General features: G+C 39.5%; 1 non-coding gene across 1 annotated transcript; it reads left to right on the top strand.

The window, feature by feature from the left end:
* Nucleotides 1-8,783: 8,783 nt before the first annotated feature.
* On the top strand, nucleotides 8,784-8,890 carry LOC141635109 (small nucleolar RNA R71). Its single transcript, XR_012539814.1, has one exon. It is a non-coding gene; the product is annotated as a small nucleolar RNA R71 (small nucleolar RNA).
* The last annotated feature ends 1,817 nt before the right edge of the window (nucleotides 8,891-10,707 follow it).

Raw genomic sequence — 10,707 nt, 5'->3', positions numbered from 1 at the left:
CCCCAAAGCAGGACGTACATTTTTCAATACAGGATGGTCGTCCATCAAGAGGAGGTCGTGCGTCCCGTGCCAGGACTTGAAAGGCGTTGGACCTGATTTAAGCCCTTAGTTAACCTAATACTTGTAATCAGTATAAATACTCTCTTATAATAGGACATTAGCATCAAGTCATTAGAGTAGATTAGACATCAATTAGCTTAATTATATCTTAATCCTTCCTTAATTATTGTTCAACAATTCTTAGATCTAGTTGGGTAATTGAAGATTATTTGGGTTTATTGAAGAATTGACAAATCTTCATCATCAATCAAGTTCTCTTCTATTATTCTTTCCTTTCCATTTTGTTCATCATAAGTTTGGTACAATTTCTTTGCTCTTTGCTTAATCATTGTTTATTGCTTTACTCTTCCATCATGTTTATGTTTGTTAAGATGATTGACACCATTGTTAACATGATTTTCATTATAATGAGTGAGTAGTTTCCTAACTAGGGTTATTGGGGGATTATGGGAGTTAATCATAGGGTAGATCTTTACTTAATGAGTTCATATGATTTCTTGCTTGTTGCAGTTTCAACTTATGCACTTGTTATGCTTGATTGACAACCTAGCATGATTCTGTTATCCTTTCAACAAGTTTTGTAAGACATAAACCAACTTAAGGCTTGCTAGACCATGGATATAGTTGAATAGGGAGAATTAAGTCGTTGTAGGTGTTATAAAGTCTTGAACGACTCGGCTCCAAGATCCAAAACTTCCTAGGAATTGTAAGATATAAACTAACTCGATTCCACTACAACAATAAATTGCTTACATCTATGAAACTTATTTATGTGATCTCATCATGATTCCCGTATGAACCAATGACACCCTAGTACCTTTAATCAATTTTTTACACCCCCATTTACTTTACTTGCTTTGTTTCCCACTTGTTTACATTTCCTTTGTTAAGTAGTTTAGATAACAATCTCAACCTAAACCAAATTGTGACTTAAAGGCATAACTACTTGCATTTCATAGCTTAATCCAATACCTGTTCCTTGGGATCCGGCCTTTACTTACCGCTCTACTAAGAGTAGTTTGTTGAGATTATAAATATTGTTTGAGAGCGCACAATGGCACGCGAATCAGGCATCGATAAAATTGTTCTCTTCCCGTGGCAAGTGGAAGTAGTCGATTTGGTCAAATAATTCGGCTTCCTGGTTAATTTTCTCTTGGTATGGTACTAGGTTGTCACTTTGGATTTTCCATGATCCAGACACTTGATTGATGATGAGTGAGGAATCGCCGTAGACTCTCAACCTCTTGATGCCAAGTGTTATGGCTGCTTGTAGGCTGATGAGGCATGCTTTGTATTCGGCGGCATTGTTGGTGACGGCAAAGTCTAGTTTGATTGAGATCGAAATGTATCCCCTTTCTGGTGATATTAGAAGGATTCTTACCCCGAAGCCTCTCAGGTTTGATGCACCGTCAAAGTAAAGGTCCCATGCGTTGGTGTCGGCATAAAGGATGTCTTCGTCAGGGAGTGACCATGTGTCGGTTGTTGGATCCTCATTGACGGGATTTTCTGCTAGGAAGTCGGCGACTGCCCTTCCCCTTGAGGGGTACGAATTTGAGGTCAAATTCGGAGAGCAAGAGTGTCCACTTGGACAACCTTCCGTTTAGCACGGGCTTTTCGAAGATGTATTTGATGGAGTCCATCTTGGAGTAGATGTGAACCGTGTAGCTGAGCATATAATTTCGTAGCTTCTTTGTTGATCAAACCAGGGCGAGACATGTCTTCTCCAGTTGGGTTAACTTGGTTTCGTATTCGATGAACTTTTTGCTGATGTAGTAGATGGCTCGTTCTTCGCCGTCGACTGTTTGTGCCAGCATTGCTCCCATGGTCGTGTCTGTGACGGTCAGGTATAGGGATAAGGAATTCCCCGCTGAGGTAGAATTAGGACAGGGGTTTGGATAATATTTCCTCTATCCTGTCGAAGGCTTTTTGGCAATCGTCGTCCCAATCGGTGTGATCGGTGGCGCGGAGCTTCTTGAAGATAGGTTCGCAAATCATAGTGAGTTTGGCTATGAAGCGGGTGATGTATTGGACTTGGCCGATAAATTCTCAAATCTCCTTCTCGTACTTAGGCTGAGGCATTTGTTGGAGAGCTTTGATTTTGGTTGGATCGATTTCGATGCCTCTTTTGCTGACGACGTGTCCCGAGAGTTTTCTAGAGGTGACCTCGAATGCACACTTCTGAGGATTTAGTCTCATGTTGTAATTTCGAAGGTGAGCCAAGAATTTTTGAAGGGCGCTAATGTGGCCATCTCGCTCTTTTGATTTGACGATCACGTCATCGAAGTATACCTCCACTTCCTTGTGCATCATGTCGTGTAGGATAGTGGTGGCGGTTCTTTGATAGGTTTCTCCGGCGTTGATTAGGCCGAAGGGCATGGCAGTGTAGCAATATGTGCCCCACTGCGTAGTGAATACAGTTTTGTACATGTCTTCTTCAGCCATTTTGATTTGGTTGTACCAAGCATACCCATCCATGAATGATAATTGGGCGTTCTCGGCGGTGTTGTCTACCAAGATGTCAACGTGCGGCAGAGGGAAGTCGTCTTTTGGACTTGCCTTGTTCAGGTCTCTAAAGTCAACGCAAACCCGAATTCTCCCATCTTTCTTGGGTACGGGGACTATTTTAGCCACCCAGTCAAAATATTCGGAAACTTTGATGAATCCGGCTTTGAATTGCTTGTCTACCTCTGCCTTGATTTTCACGGCCCACGAAGGGCGCATGCTTCGCAACTTTTGCTTCACGGGTTTAGCTCTGGGCTTAATGGGTATCATGTGCTCTGTAATCTCTTTGTCGATCCCAGGCATGTCTTTGTAGGACCATGCGAATACGTCCTTGTATTCGTGCAAGAGGTCGATGAATTGTTGTCTTTCTGAGGGGTCAAGGGTGGTCCCTATCCTAAGTTCTTGAGGTGCGTTGCCGGTCCCTACATTGATGGGTTCGGTCTCCTCAATGATGGGTGTTCTATGTTCACGTCTTTCGAGTTCTTTGGATATGTGAGGTGGGTAGTCACTCAAGTTAAATTCCTCATATTCGTTCAGAATTGTATTGCCGTTAAATTGAGATGAGTCGTAAGTAAATGATAGGCTTATCGCGTACCTATGCAAAGATAATTACCCTAGACAACAAGTTAATGTAGCAATAGGGGTCGAACTCAAGGAAACGGGAATTACTTTGTGAATTGCTATGGGTAGATTTTTATCAAGGTCGATTACGATTTGGGTTGGTTTGATTGTTTGGTGATTAATAACAATAATGATGTAAATTATATAATAAAAGAGAGTCTAAGGGGTTCGGGTCACACACGCAAAAGTAAACATATGATTATGATAAGTTCGGTACTAATAACATTGTCAATTGCTTAGGCTTAAAGATACCCACCTTGCGGCATTAGCATCAACCATAGACCGGGTCCTAGAGAAACTCTCGTCCATGACTAGGTCGTCCTACTATACATGCTTTGTCTAATTCAATTCCGTGCCTCTCGACTTATAGAACGAATAAACAAACTTAATCATTTGAATAAGGCCTTAAACAACGATTAAACGTGACGATGCAAGCATGTGATAGAAGCAATATGAACAATATTATTATTAACTTATTTTATCATGTTTATATATTAAACTTATGCATGGCTCCCCTAGCCCTTAGACTAGGAAATTTAGCTACTCATACTAAAATGTAAATTACAAACTATATTGTAAGAAATATTAAACATGGTTATAAGATTTATATTAATTAGATGATATAACATGAGAAAAGTAAAATGCTAATGTAAATGGAATACTTGATTATAAACTATGTGATAACTAAAATAGAAATGTAAAATTGCAAACTAGAAATAGAAATACCTTAATAATAGAGAACTTGTATGGAAGAACAATGTATAACCAAAAGCTTGAAATAACTTAGAACCAAATGTTTGAACAACTACAAGATTAACTAATTTGTAAACTAATATGAAAACTATTGAGAGAATTATAATGCTTAAGGCTATTGTAAACTAAGACTTGGACGTAAAATCGGATGATCAAAGCCTTGGAATACCTCTCCTATTTATAGGAGAGGAGAGCATAACGTAAACCATCAAGATGACTGTGGCCCCGATCAGGGTTGCATGGCCCCGATCGGGGTCGTGTGTTTCCGGGTTTTTCACTTAATTCCTCTATTAATTGCGTGAGGAATCCAAAGTTTATACTTTAACGCTCCTTAATCACCCGGGTAAATGCCTCATCTATGATCTTTAGAGCTCCCAAAAAGCATCCTAAGCATGTTGGAATCTTATGCTTTCCACCTTGACTTGGACTTGAACATTTGGGCTTTGCCTTTGTTTGTTGGCAACATTTGCATTATACATATTAATCCATCAATTTCTCCATGCAAAACCCAATCCAATGCTCCATGCTTAGTCCAACACTTGGTCTTGTTTAGCTTAATGAACTTAGTGTATAGAATGATAGGAAAAAGCCTCTAAATGCTTAGATTCCTACAAAAACATGTTAAGACAAGCAAATACACTTGAACAACAAATATTAGCTTATGACACTATGATAAGTGCTAATTAACAAATAAAATGAAGCTAATATAGGGGATGAAAGTAAATAAAATATGCACTTATCAAACTCCCCCAAGCTAAACCCTTGCTTGTCCTCAAGCAAGAAACCAAATTCCATCAATTGCAATATCCAAACAAGCTAAGCATAATGATTTAGAAACCCGAAACAACATGGGCAAGGAATAAAGCAAAGCATGGTTGAGATTTACATGACGGCGTAGCATAGAAAACTTTGAATGAACCTTTAAGCTCTTGCATGATCTTTTGACTTATGGACTCTCACGGGACACTCAAACTCTTTTCATGTGAAAGGACAATTTTGTGAATAACCACTCAACTATCCTCGACTTATAATAATGTGCCCGCAATCTAATATGGTAAACACGTCAAATCTAATAGGCCAAAACAATCAAATGTAAGCATGATAAAGAAGCCAAATAGGTAGGGAGAAGGCAATATGTAATGGGTAAGAAGGGGAACAAAATGAATTATGGATTGTGGAGCTATTGTCAAGCTAGTAACAACCAAATGTAAAGGTGCTCAATCCCAATTCTAACCCAATTTTGCAATTCAAATCATAAGAAAACTCTCCAAAATGTATGAATAATGCATGAGAGCTTCTTACATCAACTTCTTCTTCTCTTTTTTTTCATTTCAATGCATACTTCTTTTTTCATTTTCATGCTTTTTCATTTCTTTTTTTTTTCTTCCTTCTTTCTTTTCTCATTTTTTCATCATTTTTCTTTTTCACTTTTTTCCTTCTTTTCATTTTCCCTTTTTCTCATTTCTTTTTCAAGAGCATTAAGACCAAGCTCACATGATATTCAAACTTTGAAACAAATCCCAATTGAGCACCCAAACAAGACCAAACAAGCTACTAGCTCAACAAGGTAGGCAAGTTATAATGTAGCTAGGAAAAATTGTTTGTGAAGGGGTCAAGAAGGCAATTATATTCATGTGAATGGCTCCAAAATGCTATAACAAATGAATGCGTGCTTACCAAGAGATGACATGAGAACCATACTTGTGCGTTTTGATGAAACACACATCATAAGGAGACCTACACTCACCTAAGAGAGACCGGATATGGATGCGTCGGTCTAAAGAGGTTCTACCTTACCATTTTGTAGCTTGCCAAAAGTCAAGATCAAGCCTATTCGGTTCATTCTCCATCTCCCACCTACTATGTCAAGACATCCCCATGTAGCTAATATCCCATCATTAAAGAATAAATCATTAGCAACAAGCCATTATTAGGATAAGCAAAGAGGAAAGTAGGCTACAAGCAAGCACAAAGCAAAAATTTCTCTCAAAAATTTTCAAATTTTCTACACTACATGCAAACTACGCTATATGCAAATGCAATATCTCCCCCCAAGCTAAACATCACATTGTCCTCAATGTGCCAACTATCCAAATCACCCAATTAAACCATAAAAATGGCTCAAAGCACAAAACAAGAAGGACTAGAGGTTATGTTTAATGGGATGCAAGATCTAAACTAAAATGCAAAGCAATTAAAACTTACTCGACTTGCTAATCTCCCCCAAGCTAGCATGAATTCGGGGGGATGTAGATGTTTCTTTGTGACTTTAGTGAAGGAATGTGAAGAAACGAGAGAGAAAGAAGGAAATGAGTACCGTCGGGTATGTTTGAATGATAGAAAGAAATCTACCCTTTTTTTTTACCCGTATAGAACAAAGGCCAAGAAGTCACAGAACCACGACCCCGATCGGGGCCACCCAACCCCGATCGGGGTTGACCTCCTCTTTGGGTTTTGACTCTTTTCCGCATTTGTTTTAACTCCTTCTCGTTTTTCGAAAACCACGTCCCCGAACGGGGTTCTTGCATGGGGCTGCGTGCCATATTCTCTTCCAATTCTTCTTCCTTCATTTTCACCTAAAAATCACAAAAAGAAACATTATCAAGTCGAGTATTTTAATACTAATCTACGAAAAACAATAAATTGCAGAAAATTAAAAACATAAAATAAATAAAAGCAATAAAAAGCTTGGGTTGCCTCCCAAGAAGCGTTGGTTTAACGTCCCGCCCGTCGTAAGAAGCTATTTGATTCAAGTTTGGTACTTGAGCTTGCCACCAACCAAGCTCCATTTCATAGCTATCTTTGCATTCCGCAACCATTTGAAATTGTTCAAATAAAATTTCCTTTTCTTCTTTTTGGCACTCTTAGCATTAGTGCCCTTGGCATCGTCGCCTACAAAACAAACAACACCCATATCGTCCTCCAACGGATCCATTAGTGAGGACCCAAGCATAGTATAGGCATAATAAGAGTCCACAGTGCTAAATAAATAACAAGACTCTTGTAACATTGGGCTTCTAATGGTGTTGTTCTTGCTAAAGGAAACCCGGTCATCACCCACTTCCAACGTCAACCTCCCATTTTTCAAATCAATTAACGCACCCGCGGTGCGTAAAAGTGGCCTACCCAATATAATTGGGGTTTGTGAGTCCTCGACCATATCAAGTATGAGGAAGTCAACGGGTATGAAAAACTTGCCAACTTTGACGGGAACATCTTCTAAGACACCTAGAGGTCGCTTTAAAGAACGGTCCGCCATTTGCAATGTAATACTTGTGCATTTTAAAGCACCCATGTTAAGTTTTTCACAAAGGGAATAGGGCATGACACTTACACTAGCACCTAGGTCGCAAAGGGCCTTATCAATGGTATATTTGCCTATAGTGCAAGGAATAGAATAGCTACCGGGGTCCTTAAGTTTCGGGGGAGACTTGTTTTGTAAGAGTGCACTACACTCTTCGGTGAAAGCAATGGTCTCAACCTCATTGAAGGATCGCTTCTTTGAGAGGATTTCCTTCATAAACTTTTCATAAGAAGGGACTTGGGTAATCAATTCCATAAACGGGATGGTGACTTGCAAATTCTTACAAACTTCCAAAAATTTAGCAAACTTACCTTCCTCCTTGTGCTTTGCTAGACGATGGGGAAATGGTACTTGAACAACTTCCTTGGGAGGAGCATCCTCCACATATTTCACTATCTCTTTCTCATTCTCCTTAGGAGCATCCACTTTCTTTGAAACGGCATCACTCTCCTTAGCATTAGGAGAGATCTCTTCAACAACCACCTCATCACTTTCTTTTGGCATAGGAGACCCAACATCTTTAGCATCAAGCTTCCTCTTCCTCTTTAGCATCAACAATCGATGAGGAAATGGCACACGATCTTTAACAATAGGCTCTTCACTAGCCTTCCTTTTGGCATTTCCCCCAAGCTTAGCCGTTTTAACAACCACCTCTTCATTCAAAGTCATGGATGGCCCATCATAGCTTGAACCACTTCTCAAGGAAATAGAATTAACGGTTTCATGTGGTTGCTCACCTTGGGGAGGTAGTTGACCATTCTTCCTTTGGGAGCTAGAAGCGGCTAGTTGAGCCATTTGTTGTTCCAACATCTTGACCGCGGCACTATGAGCTTGATCATTCTTTTGAATTTGAACCAACAATTCCCTTTGCATTTGGACTATCATGCCCTCAAGCTTACCCACTCCTTGATTGTTTTGTTGGCCATTTTGCGGTGGATTTTGTTGGTAATTGTTTTGTGGGGGCCTTTGTTGATTTTGATAACCCGGTGGAGGGATATACTTTTGTTGTTGAGGGACATAGGCATTTTGTTGTGGTGGGGGTTTAGGGTTAAGCACATTGTTGCTATTGTAAGACAAGTTCGGGTGAAATTTTGTATTTGGGTTATAAGTGTTGGAAAATGTATCCGGTGGATATGAACTTTGTCTAAAAGCTTGAAAAGTATTTACCTCTTCGATAGGAGCTCGGCAATGAGCGGCATAATGACCCGCACCTCCGCAACCGTCACAAACAATGATTTGGCTTGTTGAAGACACGACATTGAGTTGTTGGATGGAATCTTTAGCATCTCTTTCCGCCAATTGTTGTTGGAGCAAGGCAATTTGAGCTAGCAAGACGGAGTTGTTGGAGGATTCTTCTTTACCTTTGGATGGCACAACTCGGGAATTGACATATTGGGCATCATGGATCGCCATAGATTCGATCGTGGAATGAGCAAGATCGGTGTCAATTTGATCAAACCGCCCATTGTTGGCGGAATCAAGAATCCTTCGCGACTCGGCACAACATCCATTGTAGAATGTTATTGCTAGAAACCAATCATCTAGCCCATGATATGGGCATTGCCTTTGAAGCTCTTTGTACCTCTCCCAAGCTTCATATAAGCTTTCAAGAGCTTGTTGACGGAATCCGGTGATTTGGCTCCTCAAAGTTTGAGTTTTCTCCGGTGGAAAAAACTTTTGGTAAAAAGCAAGAGCCAATGTCTCCCAATTGGTGATTCCCAAGGTGGTGCGGTCAAGGCTATTGATCCAAAGCTTGGCCTTGTCCTTCAAAGAGAAAGGGAAAATTATTTCCCTTATTTGGGCTTAGGTGACGCCCGTTTGACGGATCATGGAGCAATAGTCACAAAAGTTTTGCACATGCAAATTGGGATCCTCCAAAGGACTTCCTCCAAATTGCTTTCTCTCCACAAGGCTAATGAAAGCCGGTTTGATCTCAAGTCCGTGCGGTGATTTGAGTGGTTGTGATTCCGGCCGGAAGCATGGCCGCGGTGGGCTTTGAGTGATCGGAAAGTTTCACCATCTTTTTGGTAGTAGATGGTGATGATGGTGGAGATGATGAATAATTTGAAACCTTCTCCTCTTCAAGAACCTCTAGATCGTGTAAGTAAGACTTTCTAGCACTTTCGGCTTGTACGGGAGAAGAGGCTTCTTTCACTTCCTTCCAAAAACGTCGTCTTCTCCTAAAGGTTTTCTCGGGTTCGGAATCCGGTGAAAGCAATTCTCCACTACGAGAGGACCTGGGCATAAGACAACAATTTTTAGGAAAATGATAAGTAACGGTCTCAAGGAACAAGTGTTCCCCAAGACAAAAGAAAACAAGATAAAAATCGACAATTCAAAATGTGATAAAACCGTTTCCCCGGCAACGGCGCCAAAATTTGATAGGCTTATCGCGTACCTATGCAAAGATAATTACCCTAGACAACAAGTTAATGTAGCAATAGGGGTCGAACTCAAGGAAACGGGAATTACTTTGTGAATTGCTATGGGTAGATTTTTATCAAGGTCGATTACGATTTGGGTTGGTTTGATTGTTTGGTGATTAATAACAATAATGATGTAAATTATATAATAAAAGAGAGTCTAAGGGGTTTGGGTCACACACGCAAAAGTAAACATATGATTATGATAAGTTCGGTACTAATAACATTGTCAATTGCTTAGGCTTAAAGATACCCACCTTGCGGCATTAGCATCAACCATAGACCGGGTCCTAGAGAAACTCTCGTCCATGACTAGGTCGTCCTACTATACATGCTTTGTCTAATTCAATTCCATGCCTCTCGACTTATAGAACGAATGAACAAACTTAATCATTTGAATAAGGCCTTAAACAATGATTAAACGTGACGATGCAAGCATGTGATAGAAGCAATATGAACAATATTATTATTAACTTATTTTATCATGTTTATATATTAAACTTATGCATGGCTCCCCTAGCCCTTAGACTAGGAAATTTAGCTACTCATACTAAAATGTAAATTGCAAACTATATTGTAAGAAATATTAAACATGGTTATAAGATTTATATTAATTAGATGATATAACATGAGAAAAGTAAAATGCTAATGTAAATGGAATACTTGATTATAAACTATGTGATAACTAAAATAGAAATGTAAAATTGCAAACTAGAAATAGAAATACCTTAATAATAGAGAACTTGTATGGAAGAACAATGTATAACCAAAAGCTTGAAATAACTTAGAACCAAATGTTTGAACAACTACAAGATTAACTAATTTGTAAACTAATATGAAAACTATTGAGAGAATTATAATGCTTAAGGCTATTGTAAACTAAGACTTGGACGTAAAATTGGATGATCAAAGCCTTGGAATACCTCTCCTATTTATAGGAGAGGAGAGCATAACGTAAACCATCAAGATGACTGTGGCCCCGATCGGGGTCGTGTGTTTCCGGGTTTTTCACTTAATTCCTCTATTAATTGCGTGAGGAATCCA

This window comes from Silene latifolia, chromosome Y (genome assembly GCF_048544455.1).
Source record: "Silene latifolia isolate original U9 population chromosome Y, ASM4854445v1, whole genome shotgun sequence".
NCBI lineage: Eukaryota > Viridiplantae > Streptophyta > Magnoliopsida > Caryophyllales > Caryophyllaceae > Silene > Silene latifolia.
This window is presented reverse-complemented; position numbering and strand designations above follow the sequence as displayed.